The following is an 18,388-nucleotide window of genomic DNA, read 5'->3' as shown; positions in this document are numbered from 1 at the left end:
TAGGATTATCACAGCATGCAAGGCCTTGACTTACAAGTGTTTGCCGTGTTAACTTCTTGGTGAAAAGATTTGGGCTATGAGGATATACTATCATGTTATCCATCAAGTTCTCCTGTCTACTAGGGGCTAGTTTCCTCTGAACATCTTCCATTATGAAAGGGGAGCAATGCATGTGCGTGTCCCTTAAGGCTACTGTGAATGTCAAATAAGATTGTGACGGTTGGATGCACAGGAAGGATTTGACACACGGACCCCCATTGGTATGATGTGATTTTCTGCCTCTTGAGTTTCATTCAGCAGAATTTCTTGCTATCACTTGAAGGTTTACTCACCTAAGGCTATTTTAAAGTGTTTTGTCAACCACAATTCAAAACACAGTGACACAAGAATGAGCAGGGGTAGAAATAACAAATCCAAACACTCCGTTTCAGGCAGTGTCATCTGAGGCGCTTCACCAAACAGGGCTTGGTTGTCCAAAATCAGGCCAGCAGAGCCTCCTCAACTGTGCAGCTGGCCAAAGCTAAAGAAATCATCCCATTACCAAATGTATATATCCATTTGTAGCCTATGTCAGGTGCAGCACTTAGCTTTTACAAAGAAAAAGGCATTCAAAGAACAACAAAAGTAAATAAAACACGCCACCTACCAAGAAAGAATGGACGCATAATTATTTGCACAAAGCATTAGAAAATACTGTGATATTTTATTATTAAAAATGCTGCTGAAAAGTTTATACATATGTGTCCGGCCATATATATCTTCTATCATTACTTAAGGCAAAATAAAAAACAAAATTGCAAAATAATAACCCAAGGAACCATGAACCCTGCGTGCCTTTGAAGATCAAGAATAAAAGCCTAGGAAAGGATTTTTTTTTTCTTATTTTTTTCTCATTTTTTTTTTTTTTCTCTTTTTCATAGATAGCAAGTATATTTTTTCTCATAGAACTCTATGAAGATTCTATAACTTCTTTCCATGTAGAAATAAGATATCATTTAAGATGTACTAAATCACTTTTGATCATAATCCCCTGTAAAAGCTAAAGTTATTCACTGAACAGGAACTCTGTTTTTCCTTATTCAAATGTCACAAGCCTGACGCGTTACTGTACATATTGCTAGCAGGAGACAATTGGAAATACTAAACAAATACTGGAATTCACATTACAGACAGACGAAACCAGCATGGGTGCCACACATCACTTCCTTTGTAGTTTCACGGAGAGCCTATTTGTGGTTGCTCAGGTGGGGTCATACACTGCTTGCAGAAACGGCCTGATCATAGCTCTATGAAACAATGAATTGGGAATGAAATCTTACCATGACACCTCTCTGTAGGAAAGAAATGTTGCTTCACGTGTGCTAAGTTGAGATAATAATATTTCACATATTTATATACAGAGAATCACTCTCAAATTTAACCCAAGATAAGCAATAGGATTTGGGGATGACTTTTATGCATTTCTAAAAACACTTTTCTTTTTTCTAGAGGTCACTCTCAAACACTGATACATCACTATAGTTTGAGTGTAGGGATTCAGTAATCAAAGGCTGTTATTGCAAAAGAGCCAGGCAGCTGGACAATTTTTATGAGGAATGTCCACTTTAGCAGAGAGATTTAAGACTGGATTTCTGGAATAACCCACAATGGAGCCGAGGGACATGATCTTCAAATATCTTTGGCTACTGTTTCTTGGTAATGCAATAATTTTTGAAAGACAAAATATAAAGTAACCGTTGCTACTATGTTTCCTTCCACCTTATAACACTCAAAACTTTCCTGAAAATGAGAAGAGAAATGAGAAAATGACAAGCTATTGGAAAGACAAATCTCTGATCCCTAGGTCACCAATTTAAAATGGGTGAATAATTTCCATTCAATGTCTTCTCAGTGAAGTTATCCTAATTTCCCAGAAAACCCATGCAAAGCAGTTTCAATGTTCTATCCGTTTCTTCCCCCATTCTTCTATAATACTCATCGTTTGGTGACCAGATATACAAATTCACAAAAAGTGGTATTTTCAGACAATCATTTGTTTGATCCCATAAATGATATAAAAGATTTTTTAAAACCTGCCTACTGATAAATAAGGGACCGAGTGCTTAAACAAAAAGGAAAGACACATGTCTTCCTTCAATCTGATTAGCTAAGCTGAGCAGGTACTTCATCGGCCAAACCCGCCCGCAGCTGCTAGGGAACACAGAGCCGTATTTACTCCAAGGGGCATAGCCCCACCAAAGGCAAGCTTTCTTCTTTTTTTGGCAGGGCCCTGAAATGGGAAGCAACTCTTCCTAAACATATTCAAAGGGCCACAGCTACAGAATGGGACTTGTATTTTTGTTTCTCCCTGCTGATTCTGTGTGTGCATGTCTCTAATGTAACAAGCTGTAAATACATTCCACTTTGGGGACCCATCTCTGTACTGCAATTTCAGGAAGGCTAACACATACGAGTCAAAGTTTTTCAAAACAATGGTCTCCTAAGAATGCTCTTGCATGCACCTGTGCAACCTGACGGGGGAAATAGGCCACACAGACCGTCTGGGTCTTCTGTGGGACATCACATCCTCCTACAAATGAGAATCTCATGTAAGGAAATCCCATGTCTTTGTTTACCACAAGTAATTAAGAAGAAAAGCCTCTTTTGTTGGGGAGGAAACAGAGCTGATATGACTAATGTGTATATATATATTTATATACATACAGAGCACAATGAAAAGCACAACCTTGCTAAAAGCTCTTTCAAACTGAAAACACCAATAAAAGCTTTTTTTCTTGTTTGTCTGTTTGTGGTTTTGTTTAAACTCACAGCTATATACATTTTTAATTTTTACAAAGTTTCTTAAATATAGTTCAGGCTGGCAAAACACCTCTTTGCACAGAACCATACAGATTTCACTGCATAGTCCATTCTTTTATTTTAATAATAACTTTCTACGTTTCCTTCTCTCTGGATTACAGCTCCATGTGCTGGGCAAAAGCCCATCGACGCTTTCTTCACTTAAGGAGAGCCATCCATTGTGTGGCACAGAAAGAAATGTTTCCATTTCCATTGTAATTAAAAAATATTCAGTGTCCTTGGGTGAGTTTCAGAAGCGTCCGCTGCTTCCATGATGTTAGAAACACCCAGGTCCTTGAAATGGTGATGTCCTATCACACGAAACATCGGTTGGAGTGGTCGAGCTCTTAAAGCAGTATTTTCACAGAAATGTGTACTTCTCACATTTCACGGGGTCAGAAGTCGATCTCGTAATACTGGAAAACACCAACGAGAAGGCTCTGCTGGGATGGGATGACTGCCTTTTTGCATTTTTGTCTTAAGTCAGTGGGACAAAAACATTCCTGGTTTGGAGACTTTCTTTCTTTCTTTATCTCTTCTATGTTGCTGAGCAGGTGGTGCAGAGGGATAGGAGGGGAAATACGGCAAAGCTATACTCTAGTGGTGGAATGTCCGTGGGGTAAATTGTACTGTTTTGTCCTCCACTGAAGGTGTTAAAAGTGTGCAAAGGCTGCATCCCCGTCAGTGTGTTTGGAATCATGGTGATGGTGTTTGGCGTCATCAGTGGGATGTCATCTGGCGACCGGCGCAGCGTGAGGGTGTAGTCTGGTGGGCAGGTGAGCCTCAGCGTGTCGTGTGCCTGCAGCGACTCACACTCGTGATCGTGTTCCAGCTGCTTCATCTGCAGAGACATGATCTCTTCGTTCTGGATGTGAGCGATATCATTTGTGGTGTTTCTCTGGGGACTCGGGCGCCTGTGAGTCTCATGGCGCCTCTTGTCCTTTTTGTAGTACAGCGCCGCAAAGGCTAAAATGTTGAGGAAGAGGAGCGATGCCCCGACGGCAATGGTGACACTTAATTCAGTGGAATAATCCCGTTTGGTTTCAATGAGGACAGTTGTGTCCTCGGGTCCCGTTTTGTGAGGGTCCTTAGAGTGTTTGGGATTGTTGGCAGGAGTGATTGCTGGGCGTTTGGTCGTTGGCCATATCTTGGCAGGAGATCGGCGGGTACCATAGGGAAATGATGTCATGTCTGGAGGAGGAACCTTTGTGGTTGTTGAAACATACTGGAATATCTCGTTCAAGTTGTGCAAATGAGGAACGAGTTCCAACCAGAAAGCCACTTTCGTTGCCCGGTAGTGATCTCTCACTCTGGGTTTCAAGCCTATATGCAGATAGAGCTGGTCTTTGGGATTATACTTGGACCAGGCCACTTCTTCAAAGCGGTTGGGTTTTGTGTGAATGAACTTGGTATCCTGAGGAACTGGTTGATTTGGATCACTGGGGATAGAAGGAAGAAAAAAAAGAAAGGTCATACTCTTCCACATGTGACATGAAACTATCTTAAACAATAAATCAGGAAGTTACAATCTGCTCTTCATATATATTTTTCAATGAGCACAAAATACCCAAGCAGCAAAGGTACATTCTGCTTTAATCCTAGACATGTCTGCCATGTTGTCTTTTCCTTTAAAAATTGCTTATTTTTCTTTTAAATATAAACCCTGATAGCAGTATTATGGCATTTTTATAACATGTCTACTATTTTTTAAGGCATCAAATGATCTTCAAAAATAAAGGGTAAAAAGGAAAACTAAGTGTCTCTAGGAACAATTTCAGTATTTCAAGTTTCACTCTTTTGAACTGTAAAACTCATCCAGGAGTGATTTGCTCCAAAGGGATATTTGGCAAGGTCTGGAGACATTTTTGGTTTTCGTAGATGAAGTGTTGTTCTATGAAATGGAGGTCAGGGATGCCACTAAACACCCTCTGGTGCACAGGAGACACCCCCACATCGAGGAAGTTATCTGGACCCAAATGTTAACAGTACTGAGGTTAAGACCTGTAATCCCAGCATTTTGGGAGGCCGAGACGGGCGGATCACGAGGTCAGGAGATCGAGACCATCCTGGCTAACACGGTGAAACCCCGTCTCTACTAAAAATACAAAAAATTAGCCAGGCGTGGTGGCGGGAGCCTGTAGTCCCAGCTACTCGGGAGGCTGAGGCAGGAGAATGGCGTGAACCCGGAGGCGGAGCTTGCAGTGAGCCGAGATCGCGCCACTGCGCTCCAGCCTGGGCAACAGACTCCGTCTCAAAAAAAAAAAAAAAAAAAAAAGAAATGGGGAAATGGGCATTCTCTTTCTTGCTCAAGAATTTCTTTGGAAGTAAATGAATAAATGTTGCAGTTTTAGCAATGAAAATTGGTATTAACAGTCAAAAATTGGTTTTATAATTACAAAATGTTTGTAAATAGGCATATACACCATGTGTCTGCTCTCTATTTGAAAGTAAAATACCTAGTCTTTCAAAATACCTTTTGAAGACTAAGTCCGGAAAACATGAAAGCACACTATGTTAGCTGTAAGAAGTTTGCTAAAATGGTACATATAGTTATGATGAGGTTAACATGTTTAAGATAAATAAGACACCCGGAAACAAGCTGAGAGCTGTTACAGATGCTAAGTTGTGCTTGCAACTATGAGCCAAAGAATTATTATTATTTGCACAAGTGGGCACAGGTAGAAGGAAAATCATAAAAATTTGGAGATAATTCATAAAACATAGGGCCTTTAATAAACCTTTGCAACCAACTCTCTTAGGATAATACTTCCTCTTCAAAAAACAAATTACCAAATACTAATTTCTTCCATTTTCTAATGGTTTGTAAAATAAGCTACAAAACAGTCACATCTTAAGGTTTATTTGTTATAGGAAAGATTTGAGATTACGCGTGGTAAAATGTTATGTACTAGTTAGCACTGAACATTCAGATGTGATGTGCAGACCCAGGCAAGCAGGGAGTTGCAACATTCTGATCAATGGCTCCAGGTGTGAGCTAAGATCTATCTTCCAGGTAACTTCTCCTTGGCAGGACTTTTGTGACACTGCCTCCAACCATTGGATGGCCTGCATGGCAGAAGGCTGCAGGACCAAGGAAGATCATGTATCTGCAGCCATTACCAGACATTGTGCAGGATCCAAACAATATACTTGACTCAGAGGTGCCACATTTGCTAAAGGAAGATTTTATCCCCTCAGTCTGAGTCTGTGGTGATGATAAATCATTCCCTGTATTCAACTTTCTGCAGCTCTGGCTAGTTAACAGCTGTGAAAACTTGAGCAAGTTTTCCAGCCAGTATTGGCCTTAACTTACTCCTCTACATGGTGGATGAGAATATCAGGGTTGGAGGTAAGTGATGAGGTTGAAAGATAATGACAAAACGTCTGGCATATGGTAAGAATTCAGGAAATATTATCCCCTCTCTTTCAATATAAAAATTAGAACACCTACAATATTGCAAGGGAGGGAGAACTAGGAGTGATATATTGTGTATCCGAGTACATACTGTATTTCTATATTGCATACATTGTACAGTGTATAAAAGTATATGTATATTACATACTATATACAAGTACATTGTATACCACAGTTTATACTGTATACTAACTGTATACTATATGCAGTATATATATGTGTGTATATTATGTGGGTATATATGTGTATGTGTATATCTATAGATATAGATATAAGATGTATAATGTAATACAGAAGAAAAAGGAAGTTGACCTCTACCTTTTAGTTGAATGCACACTAACTGCTGTGTTTTCACTTTACTAAGAGGGTGAAAACAAATATATATAATCTCATAGGTTCTAATACCATGAGTTTTCTTATTTACTGATAACAATATATTTGAAAAGTCTTCTGTTTTTTTATTTATCGTACATGTATTCTTATATGGTTTTGAAAAAATGTTGGATTCAATGCAACATCTTATGTTTCTTGTGCTTCTTTAAGCTTTCTGAAATAATTTTAAAATTTTCAGTTATTTAAGGTGTGTTGAAAGAAAAATAAGTGAATAAATATTTTAGGAAAAAAATCCACTAATATTAGTTATTGATTTTTAATATTCTAAAGAAACAAACGGAAGTGAAGATTCCTCCTTTTTTTCCATGGATCCAATTTTACTGACTTGGGTCTATTAGATGTGTGGCTGTATCATCTATTATGCAGTGAGCATCTAGGAGACGGAGTATTCTGTTCATTTTGGGTACTAGGCTATTTTTGAAGGAACTCAGGGTATATTTGAAAGGTAAAGAAAACACATTTAATTTGTTCTTGAAGAATAAAGCAGAGGATTTGGAAAATCCACATAAGTGAGCTGCCGCCTGATACGGTCTGTCTATTAAAGATCTCAGAGATGCATAGCCAGAATTCTTAAACCCAGATAAACTTGTGGAGATTATGATAGCCCAAGTCATTCTCCCTTACCAAACCCTCCAGACAGTGAGACCTAGATGTGGGGTATCAGTGTTTTGTTTTTTAGATTTTATTCAGCATAAGAACTGTTTAAACTCCTGTGAGTAAAATTAAAGATTGTAATGACTGAGGATAGAAACACAAGTTGGTCTCTCCAGTAAAAGACTCAATGCATGTCTCTCTCCTTATCCCCCAGCACCTCACACAGCCATTTCCCCCTGCCCTGTTTGATTTGAGATGTAATCTTGGCAGCAGAGACTCAAGTGCATTTCTAAGGTCTAGTTCATTTCTTTAGCTGGAGATGGATACAGTACTGTGATCTCTCTAAAAATGTCTGTGAATCCTCTCAGCTGGTCCTTTAAGTAGCACAGGTTTTCCTTATACCCAAAACATTGTTCGCAGTTAACGATCTGTTACCAAACTAGTTTATTATGCATTCAGTGACTCCTCTGCCACACCAGGTGGGGATGTTCATTCATTCAGCTTAAAATCCCTTTTTGGTAATAAAGGTCGCCTTTACAGCCAGAATTATGTTGCAACTCTGTAACCCATCCCCACTAAATACCTCACTGTAACTTCTTTCTTTCCCAAAGATTTAACAAGAGTTGAATATAAATTAATCATAGGATACCAGCACATTCAAAAGCAGTGATTGCATCTGATGCAAACAGGATAGAAATCAATCTGCCGTCCAACCCCAGATTTGGTGGAACAACATAAAAAAATCAAATATGTGTTGACCTGATTTTCCATTACAAAACTCTCTTCTCATTTCTGACTTCCAATAGCACATAAGGTCTTCTACTATATTATTATAATGTATTGTTTGATTACTTTAAAGCACTGTTCTTTGTCATACCTTATAAATAAACCAAGATTCCTCTACTCCTTTTTGTCCATCTCTTTCCACACAGACCTCAAAATGAAAGAATCCTGGATCAATGAGCACCTAAATTTTGTTGATCAGCTTGGACAAACCCCTTTTCTCCTATTCCCAAAGCAATTTTACAGGAAAAGGACTTTAATGCTCTAGAATCCTTTTCAAACTTTAGAGTTAGTTTTCACTCTTCCTTGACGCTGCTCAGAGTCAAGAAAGATGCACTTTTCCAAAAATGGTCTCAATCTACCTTATTTCTACAATGCCTCTGCATGTTTGAGCTTACACGGTTCCTCTTGCAGCATGATTTTAGTCCTCTGACCTGGACTAACATTGAAACTCCTCCTTGCTACAGGGGAGAATCCCGCTCAGGCACAGGCCTGGGCAACTGCTTCCCTATTCAAAACAATAATAAAAAAGAAATAGCAAGGATTACTTGAGGCCCTGGCATTCACTGATTTCAATATCCTGTCTTGATCAAGGTTTTCATAATTTAGAGCCTCCACAGGGACTTCCTCCTCATTTCTACTATGTGTACTCGCTGACTCCGCCTTTCTGAGATGGGAGAGCCCTCTCACCTAATGCTACCATGAAAATATACAGGTGACATGATTATAAGCAAGGATCCAATTGTCCCTCCCTTCCGCCTTCTTTCCTTCCTCCCCTCCTCCCTTCCCCTCATTCTCTTTCTTACCCTCCTTTCCCCTGTTTTCCTCCTTTCCCTCCCTCCTTCTTCCTCTCCTCCTCCATCCCTTCTTCTTTTTCCTCCCTCTTCCTTCTTTCCTCGCTTCCTTCCTTCTTTTTCTCTCCCTCCATTTTTTCCTTCCCTCCCTCGCTACTTTCTTTCCTTCATCTCGTTTCTCCCTCCTCCCTCCCTCTTTGCCTCTTTTCTTTCTTTCCTTTCCTTCCTTCCCTCTTTTCTTCCTTCCTTCCCTCTTTTCTTCCTTCCTCCATTCCTTCCTTTCACCTTCCCTCCCTCCTTCCTTCCCTTCTTCTTTCCTTCCTCTCCTCCTCCCTTCCCTCTTCCCTCCTCCTTCCTCCTTCCTTCACTCCTTTCTTGATTCCCTCCCTCCCTACTTTCTTCTCTTCTTCCCTCCCTCCCTCCTTCCTCCCTTCCTTCCTTTGTCCCAACTCTCTTTCCTTCATTCCTCCCCTCCTCCCTTCCTTTCTTTTCTTTGCCATTAACATCCCAACATAATTTTTCTGTGCCCACCCTAAATCCAAAGGTTTATGTATACCAGGTATACGTGCCTTCAACCTAGACTAAAGGTCAGAACCATCTGCTTTGAGATGTCTGCATAGAAGCATCCAGACACCATCCTCCTCATCTTGGCAACACGTGCGCCATCGGGAGACTGTGCTGTGCCTGCAGGTTTAGAACGCCTGACATAACGCCCACTGAGAGTGGTGAAGCATGTCCTGGCACAATGCGATCCTCTCTCCACAGCACCGTGTAGTGACAGACACGCTGGGAGCTATTCTTGTTTCCTCCTGTCACCTCCAGTGCTGAAGGGAACAGTGATGGTATGCAGAAATATGCCCTCCTGTTCTGTGAGTCATCGTCTGAGTGTGTGCTCTGCAGAACAGCGTTAAACTTGGCAGCTCACACGATGACAACAGATAAGGTGCATCCCATACTTTCTCCTTACGGGCATCAGGTTGGTTCGTTCTCTGCACCTGGTGACCAGGGAATCCTTCTCTGCCCTGGAGTGATCGGGCCACCACCCAATTTACAATAAACAAATAACTAGCAACTGCAACTGAGGTCCTTGTCATCCACTGACGAATACCTAGCTCACCAGACTGTGCCCGATGGTGAAATTCCCCATTTCCTTCTTTTATGGAGCTGCCATGGAGGTGTGATCACTTAATCTATTTGTATTTGAATCCACACGTTGCATTTCACATGGCATGTAAGTTCTGAGTAACTTGCTTGAGGAATCATTTGAGTCATTCTAATACCTTTCCAACGAATTAAAAGAGCCCACGGCATTAATACACTCAGTGTATTTCAGGGATGTTTCCCATGGCCGAAGAAACAAAAATAGAGACTTCAGACGGACTGACATTCGAGCTCTGGGTACCTCAATGAACTCTCTCTACCACAGCTTTTGATTTCAGTAGCATCAGAGTGTTTCTCCAAGTTCTAGCAGTAATTCCTTCCTCATCTCTTCCAGTCATGTCAGGGCCTTCATGAAAGCTAGAAGAACCCTCAACACAGACCATAATGGCAACATGAATGTATTCCCTAAATGCAGGGGGGAAACCACAGGCTCTAAGCCAAGTGGTTTCAAGAAACAGATTCATGGCATTAAAAAGTACTCAATACAGAGAGATCACTGTGGTATTCTCACGGCTCTCTCAGACCTTCATGATGTCTTGGTAAAGCATCCATTTGGTGCCAGCAGTGATAACGACCACCTCATGGAACTAATTAACTTCCTTTATCTTTTTCTGTCTTTTTTCCTTTTTTAATAATGAGAGAGCCAGTCTCAGTTTCGCAGCCCTTGGGAGTCAGGAAGAGTTAATGAGAATTTAACAGCATTATTTAGATTTCACTATTGCTTTAATGGTTCTATAAAATGTATGAGGAATGATTCTAGCTTTCCACTTAAGATAATCATATAAAGTTGATTTTCAAATCATGTAAGGAGGAAAAGAAAAAGCATATGGTTTTAATGAAAGTGAGTAAAGAGAGTGTTTACAGACCAAGTCAGTAACACCTTTAGATGCCAATGTAGTGAAGACTGAATGAGTATAGCCATGTTGATGGGAGTCTTTAGGCTTCAAGAAGATGAAATTCTCTGCAAGGGCAGACACCGCTTATCTTAGTGCTGTCACAAAAGAGGGCCTGGCCCTGGCTTTACAAGGTATTAGAGATTGAATACTGTCTCCCCGTAAAGTAAGATATGCTGAAGTCCTAACCCCAGTACCTCAGTATGTGAGCTTATTTGGAATAGGGTAACTGCAGATATGATTATTTATGTTAAGATGAGGTCATACTGGAGTAGGGTGAGCTTCTAATGCGCCTTGGCAGATGCTCTTATAGGAAGACAGACATGTGGAGACAGAGACACACGGGGAGGCCGTAAGATGACAAACACATAGAGTGGGGTGGTGCAGCTGCAAGCAGGAATGCCAAGTCTGCACCCAAACACGAGCAACTAAGAAGCAGCAAGGAAATACCCTCCTATAGCTTTTGGAGGAACTTGGCCCTTCCAGCACCTTCATTTGCAACTTCTGGCCTTAGGAAGTGTAAACCGATAATTTCTGTTGTTAAATGACACACACTTTTTGGGCTTTTTTGTTTTTTTTTTTAAGACAAAGGTTTCGTTCTGTCGCCCAGTTGGAGTGCAGTGGTGCAAACATGGCCCACTGCAGCCTTGACCTCCCGTGCTCAAGTGATCCCTCTGCCTCAGCCTCCTGAGAAGCTGAGACTCTCGGCTTATGCTACCGTGCGCAGCTGAATTTTTTCATTTGTTTTGTAGAGATGGACTCTCACTATGTTGCCCAGGCTGGTCTTAAACTCGTGGCTTCCTCAGGCGATCCCCTGCCTTGGCCTCCTAAAGTACTGGGGTCACAGGCATGAGCCACTGCACCCAGCACAGCCATACAGTATTTGATACTCTGGTAACAGCAGCCCTAACAAACTAATAACAAGGTTTCAACAATTTATTCACACAAGAAAGAACCTTTCAGTGATAGACAAGCATTTCCATCAAATGTGGGTCCCTCCTCCCTTCTCCTCCAGGTAGCCTTTCTCAGACCAAATCTACAAAGTCTGATTATTGAAAGTTGGTATCCAGGTGATACCTTTTCCACTACAAAAACATGCTGTACTTTTGCCAAGAGCACAACCATTCTGAAACCACTCCCCACCCAAACCGCTTTGGAATCTTTAGTACAGTACGCCAGCTGCTAAACACGCAGGCATTGAAACCACCAGCATCCCCAGATCTTCTAAGGATTACTGTGCATAACTCATGCGCGGCAGGGCCACTGCAGTCTCAGAGCTTCATTCCGCATGGGAAGATTGAGCCTCCCTGGGCGCCAGGCACATCTCTCTCTCTCATTCAGTGTAAAGAGGCTCAGGGTGACAATGGAGGCACACACTGCTAGAACAGAATGACACCCCATCCATTTCCACAGTTACATATTAGACAAGAGAAAATGAAAAGATGCCACAATGTTTGGAGGTATTTAGGATGTTTTGGGTTCTTTTCTCCCATGGTTTGCAGAGAGTCCGCTCAGCAGAATATTGGCAGACTCTGTTGTATATGTGCTTTTTGTATATTTTATATTTTCTACTATATTTAGGCCAATAATGAGCTTTCCTGTGAGATACACATATATGTGTGTTTGTGTATGTGTGTTTATATATGCAAGCCATATAGCAATATGAACAAATATCATATTTTATTGCTCTATCTCTATAGCTATTTATATAGCAAAGAAAATACAAATATGTATTTGTGTGTGTATATACATATTTGTATTTGTATATATAGTATATATACTATATATTGTATCTGTATATATAGTATATTTATTGTATTTGTATATACAAATATATTTGTGTGTAATAATATACAAATATATATGTACTATATATTATACATATGGGAACATCTATATTTTATAGAGACGTTAAATATATAGGAATATATATTTATATTTCTGTATAATTATTATGATATGTGTTTTCATTCCTATGGCCAGGCAATCAACACAATTCCCCAAGTGATGCATGTGCTGTGATACCCTCACAAATTAACAAAAGAGATATGGTTGAAATTAGACTTAAAACTGTGTAATCAGGGCTGGTGTGGTGGCTCACACCTGTAATCTCAGCACTTTGGGAGGTTGAGTTGGGAAGATCGCTTGAGCCCAAGAGTTTGAGACCAGCTCGCGTGACACAGCAAAACCCTGTCTCTAACAAAATAAAATTAGCTGAGTAAGGTGGTGTGCACCTGTAGTCCCAGCTATTCAGACGGTTGATGTGGGAGGGTCTCTTGAGCCCAGGAGTTTGAGAGAAGCCTGGGCAGCATAGCAAACTCTGTGTCTACAAAAATCCATGTGAGGGCATGGAGGTGCACGCCTGTAGTCCCAGCTACTCAAGAGGCTGAGATGATGAGAGGATCACATGAACCCATAAGTTTGAGCTTCAGTGAGCTATGATTGCGCCAGTACACTTCAGCCTACGCAACAGAGTGAGACCCTGTTTCTATCAAAAAAAAAAAAAAAAAAAAAAAAACAACTAAAAATTAGCCAGGCATGGTGGCAGGCACTTGTAGTCCCAGCTACTCAGGAGGCTGAGGCAGGAGGTTGGCTTGAGCCTAGGAGTTCAAGGCTGTAGTGAGCTATCGTTGCACCACTGCACTCCAGCGTGGGCAACAGAGTGAGACTGTGTCTCTAAAACACAAGAACAAAAACAAAACCAAAACCGTTTAATCAGCTGTTAACAGAGCCGTCATATATGTATGAGTCCTGCACCTGCAGGTAGGAACTCTGGAATTCCCAATGGGCAATTAGAACTCTAGTAAAAATCTGGTTTGACAGTTCTTTTACTCCTATAACACTTTAGGAGTAAAGAAAAAAATGAGTTCCATAGATGTTGCGGGAGAAGCTGCCTGTTACTGCGTGTGTAAGCGTGTATCTGTGTGTATATGTGTGCACGCATGTGTATGTGTGTGTACGCATGTGTGCTCCTGCACATGCCAGTAGAAGGACACTTACACTGAGGACCCAACAAGCGAAGAGGACAGTGATACCACAACACGAGGAAGAACGTACCCAGTTTTGGCGAAGTTCGTCCAGTAGGTCATGACCACGGCGCTGAGCATGACATCGTTCTTGGAGAAATTACAACTGAAGAGCGGGTGGGACCGACCATGGGGATGCCGAAACGTAGGGGACCTCATCGCCATGGGCCGAATCCGCCCAGCTGGGCTTCATTTCGCTTTGGCAGTGATGATAGAAGCATAGAAGTAGGTGGGGGAGCCGTACTGCGCGTGCAGGTCGGCGGTGGCCACGGCGGGGGCCACCCACTGGTGGTCAGTGAAGAGAGCCACCAGCGTTTTCCGCCGCGTCTCCGGGTTTTCCTTATCGGCCCAGTCTGTGTACATGAACTTGATAGTCTCACGCAAAGTGTCTTTCCCTCAGGATAGCCGTAAAGGTTGTCCACGAAGTTGGACACGGAAAAGTCAAAGTCGTTGGGCGTCACACCGTCCTCGTTATCCACGATGCCATCCACAACTTTAAGCCTTCCCCTTGGTTGACGCCCAGCATGATGTCGTAGTTGAGGAACTCGCCTTGCTCCATCAGGATCTGGGGGTCGTCTGGGATGACGTCGCCGTCAATCACGGGCCCGAAGGCTATGTGGTAGGTGCTGGGGTGATGGTCTGCTGGATGAGCTCCTTGTAGTTCTTGTTCCGCAGGCATTCTACCATGTCCGTGGTGTCCAGCATGTTGCAGCCGACCTTATCTGCCAATATCCGAGTGTACTTGGCCGGCTGGTAGTTCACTGCCCAGCTGGACAGGGCGGTGCCGCTCTGAATGATGGCCTTCTGGAAGAGACCTGCAGGTGCAAAATTGTGGACATGCAAATGAAAACCCGCAGGACAGAAACGCAGCTTTTACTGAGCAATGAAGGCTGTGATTGTCTCTCAGGCATGTGAATTTCTGGACGTAGTAGCATTCAACTCTGTCAGGGGACCTTTTACCCATTTCATTTCGATTTCCCCTTCCCCCCCCTCCTGAACATTCATTTTAGGCAACGTTATTCTACGCACACAGACACACACACACACACACACACCACACACACACAAGAGTTTAAGGAAATGAAACCACATTTACACTTTTCCTGCACTGGTAAAATACATGTGATTTCTTTTTCCTTCTACAATCCAGTGTCGTTTTTGTTTCCTTGCCTCCAGATGCCATATATAAAAACTCCAACAGCAACTGCATTCCCCATTTCCAAGAAAAAAAAAAATGCTTTAAGCTAGTAAAAGGTCAAAGGCCCTCTCGTCCCACAAGCAAAACTAGGTATCTCTTCATTATGGGAAAAAAAATAAATCCACTTGAATGAACTTCAGAGTGCTAATTCAGGAATGCATTTCTACTTCTACCTTGAGTCTAATGAAGATATTAAGATTTGGCAATTAAAATAAATACATTGAGTTAGCTATGCTTAAAGAAATCCTCAACTGGGTGCCTAAATAAGGAGTATTTTTTGAAGTCACTTCTTTCAAAACTACTCCATTGGAAACTCAGAGATGTGTATATTTTATTTTGCCACATATAAAAAATGCTTTGCTTGGTGAGAAATTTGAAAAAGCATGGGTAATTTTAGGGAGTAATTCTGTGTAGCTTAAAATTCTCCATGAGTTCAGTCTACTACATGGATGTCCAGAAGTATAAAATCTGTATTTTTAACCACGACAGGACAAGAGAGGCGGGCTGTAAAAATCAGCATTCCATTTACGATCGCTTCCCGCCGTTTCCGTGGATCCCAGCCCGAGTCGGGCACTAAAGAATAAGGCACTCAGCTGTGATCACGTCCAGAAGTTCATGCCCTGTCGATTTTTAAGGTCACAGAAGCAATCAAATACAAGGAAAATATGATAGTCATCAGGAAGATGTGATTTTAAAGATTGGAGGACTGCCCAAAGATGACACACAGGACCGCAACTTGAAACCAATATGGCTTTGACCAAAATGTCATCAAAGCCATCTTGGGAACGTTTCTGTCAGAAATGTGCAAGTATTGAATGCTTGGTTCTGAAGATTATTTTAAAATGTCCAAAATAACAAAAGCAAAAACAAAAATAACCAAAAAAAAGTCAATATATATTCAGTTGGATACTTTCAGTAGTTAAAACATTCAGAATTGGAAAAAATGCTGTGAGAAGTTCCTTTCCTGCCCTTCTCATAACTTAGGCAGTAGTGTATATATAAGTAACATACATAAAACATTTATTTGTATGTTAGGGAAGCAGTATAACTCCTGATAAGACTAAAACAGTTGGATAATGAAAAAAAATCACCCGTAATTCATACTTTAAAACACAACTCACCTTAGCATAATGAGTATGCTAGGAGTTCACTTAATTCTTAGCTCTTTCCCCCCTATTCAAATGTCTGTTTTGCATAGCTGAGCCCAATATTTATATAGCTATCTACACTGTGTTTTTCCAGCTGACGTAGATCTTAGGTAAATTCTTAAATTATTATCATTTGAGTAAATACATATGGTTCATTATAATTTTCCTCTCCTTTTGATCTTGTAGCTTTTCATTTCATTCTTTGCTATGATACTAATACTGGGGTGAATATCTTCATAAAACTATCACTTTCCACGAGTACTTTGTCTTCATTAGATCACATAACCAGGCAAGGAATTCCTAAGGCAAAAGTCTGGGTATTTTTATGTTTATTTCAGACAGGGTATCACTCTGCTACCCAGGCTGGAGTGCAGTGGCGGGATCTCGGCTCGCTGTAGCCTCTGCCTTCCAGGGTCAAATGATCCTTCCACCTCAGCTTCCCAAGTAGCTGGGACTACAGATGTGTCTCTTTTTTGTAGAGACAGGGTTTCGCCATGCTGCCCAGGCTGGTCTTGAACTCCCGGACTCAAGCAATCCACCCACCTCGGCCTCCCAAATTGCTGGGATGATAGGCAGGAGCCTGGCTTGCCTTTTTCATAATTCTTGATTATATTGATGGGCTGTTTAGAAGCATGCCTTGCAGAAATGACTGATGCAAAGGTATAATAATTTCCAACCTATTGACTTAAATATTAACACCTCCCTCCAATAATGTGGCTTACATGTGTTTGATACTCCTAAAGTTGGTTCTGACTGCTTTCTAAATCTACAATTGTGATTATATCAATTGAGAAAAGTGAAATCTAGGTATTTTCAAAAATGCCATATAAATCTCTCTACCAAGGGGTTCATCAGATTCTTCACTTTTCCTGTTTTTGAAATAAAGTTAATACAAACATGAGCCTTTCCTCTTATTAGCACTAGTAGGAGATCAAAGGCCATTTGGTCTCATGGGCAAAGCATTATGAACTAAAAACTCAAGGAATTCAGAGTTTGGAGGATTTTAGGAAACCCTCATCTGTCCTATCTTGGAAATTAAGACACTGAGGAGCATAGTGATCCAGAAACTTGTCCAGATGGTGCTGGACGTGAAGAAAGTCCTGCAGTTACTCTAAAGAAACATGCTTTTTAATTTTATTTATTTATTTATTTATTTATTTATGTTGGGACAGGATCTCACTCTGTCACCCAGGCTGGAGTGGAACCTCACAGCTCACTGCAGCCTCAACATCCCTGGCTCAAGCGATCCTCCCACCTCAGCCTCCCAAGTAACTGGGACCACAAGCAAGCGCCACCAGGCCCAGCTGGTTTTTATTTTTATTTTTGTACAAAATAAAAGGGGTCTCACTGTTTTTATTTTGTACAAAAGGGGTTGACCAGGCTGGTCTCAAACTCCTGAGCTCAAGCCATCCTCCCCCCTCAGCCTCCCAAAGTGCTGGGATAACAGCCATGAGCCACAATATCCAGCTGGTAACTTAAAAATAATAATTCCAGAGGTCAAGGTGGGTCGACCACTTGAGGTCAGGAAGTTCAAGACTGGCCTGGCCAACATGGTGAAAGTCCATCTCTACTAAAATACAAAAATTAGCGGGCACAATGGTGGGCACCTGTAATCCCAGCAACTCGGGAGGCTGAGGCAGGAGAATCGTTTTGAATCCAGGAGTGGATGCTGCGGGCACTCCTGCCTGGGAGACAGAGTGAGACTCCTGAAAAGAAAAAAAAAATTCCATGAAGGTTTTGAGAACTTCAGGTTCAATCAGTGTGGTGCCATTCCGAAGACCACTGATGATACAGAACAAATTACAAAGCTGTCTTGATGACTGAGATGGCTATTAGGAATATTCATTTGCACGTGGCCTGGTAACCCAGGGCTGGATCTGCTCTGCAGACTTTCCTGCTTCTTCCTTTTAGGCCACAGCCAAGAATTTGTGATCCTGCTTCCAGAACCAATTGCCTCAAATTCCTGTGGATTCCCCTATGAAGTCTCCCATCGGATACTGCAGGGAACCTCCGTCACAAAGGGACAGCAGGGAATCCACTAATCCACTGAGTGAGCCTCCGGGGAAAGCCTCAGTCACTCCTGCAGGGCTCAGGGGTGTGGCTGCCTATGCTGACCATTACTTAGGCAGCATAACCATCTGCCTA

General features: G+C 41.6%; 1 pseudogene across 1 annotated transcript in view; it reads right to left on the bottom strand.

Annotated features, from left to right (window-relative positions):
• Window positions 1-669: 669 nt before the first annotated feature.
• LOC117066661 overlaps window positions 670-18,388 on the bottom strand; it is a 264,851-nt pseudogene continuing 247,132 nt past the window's right edge. The window contains exons 4-5 of the transcript XR_004430446.1: window positions 13,929-14,712; window positions 670-4,277 (exon numbers count right to left, since the gene is read on the bottom strand). The product of XR_004430446.1 is annotated as a neuroligin-4, X-linked-like (transcript). The remainder of the gene's footprint in view (window positions 4,278-13,928; window positions 14,713-18,388) is intronic.

The sequence above is a fragment of the Trachypithecus francoisi genome, unplaced genomic scaffold, assembly GCF_009764315.1.
Source record: "Trachypithecus francoisi isolate TF-2019V2 unplaced genomic scaffold, Tfra_2.0 Contig00138_ERROPOS256418+, whole genome shotgun sequence".
In the NCBI taxonomy this organism is placed as follows: domain Eukaryota; kingdom Metazoa; phylum Chordata; class Mammalia; order Primates; family Cercopithecidae; genus Trachypithecus; species Trachypithecus francoisi.
Note: the sequence above shows the minus strand (reverse complement) of the source record. Positions and strands in the feature narration are given on the sequence as shown.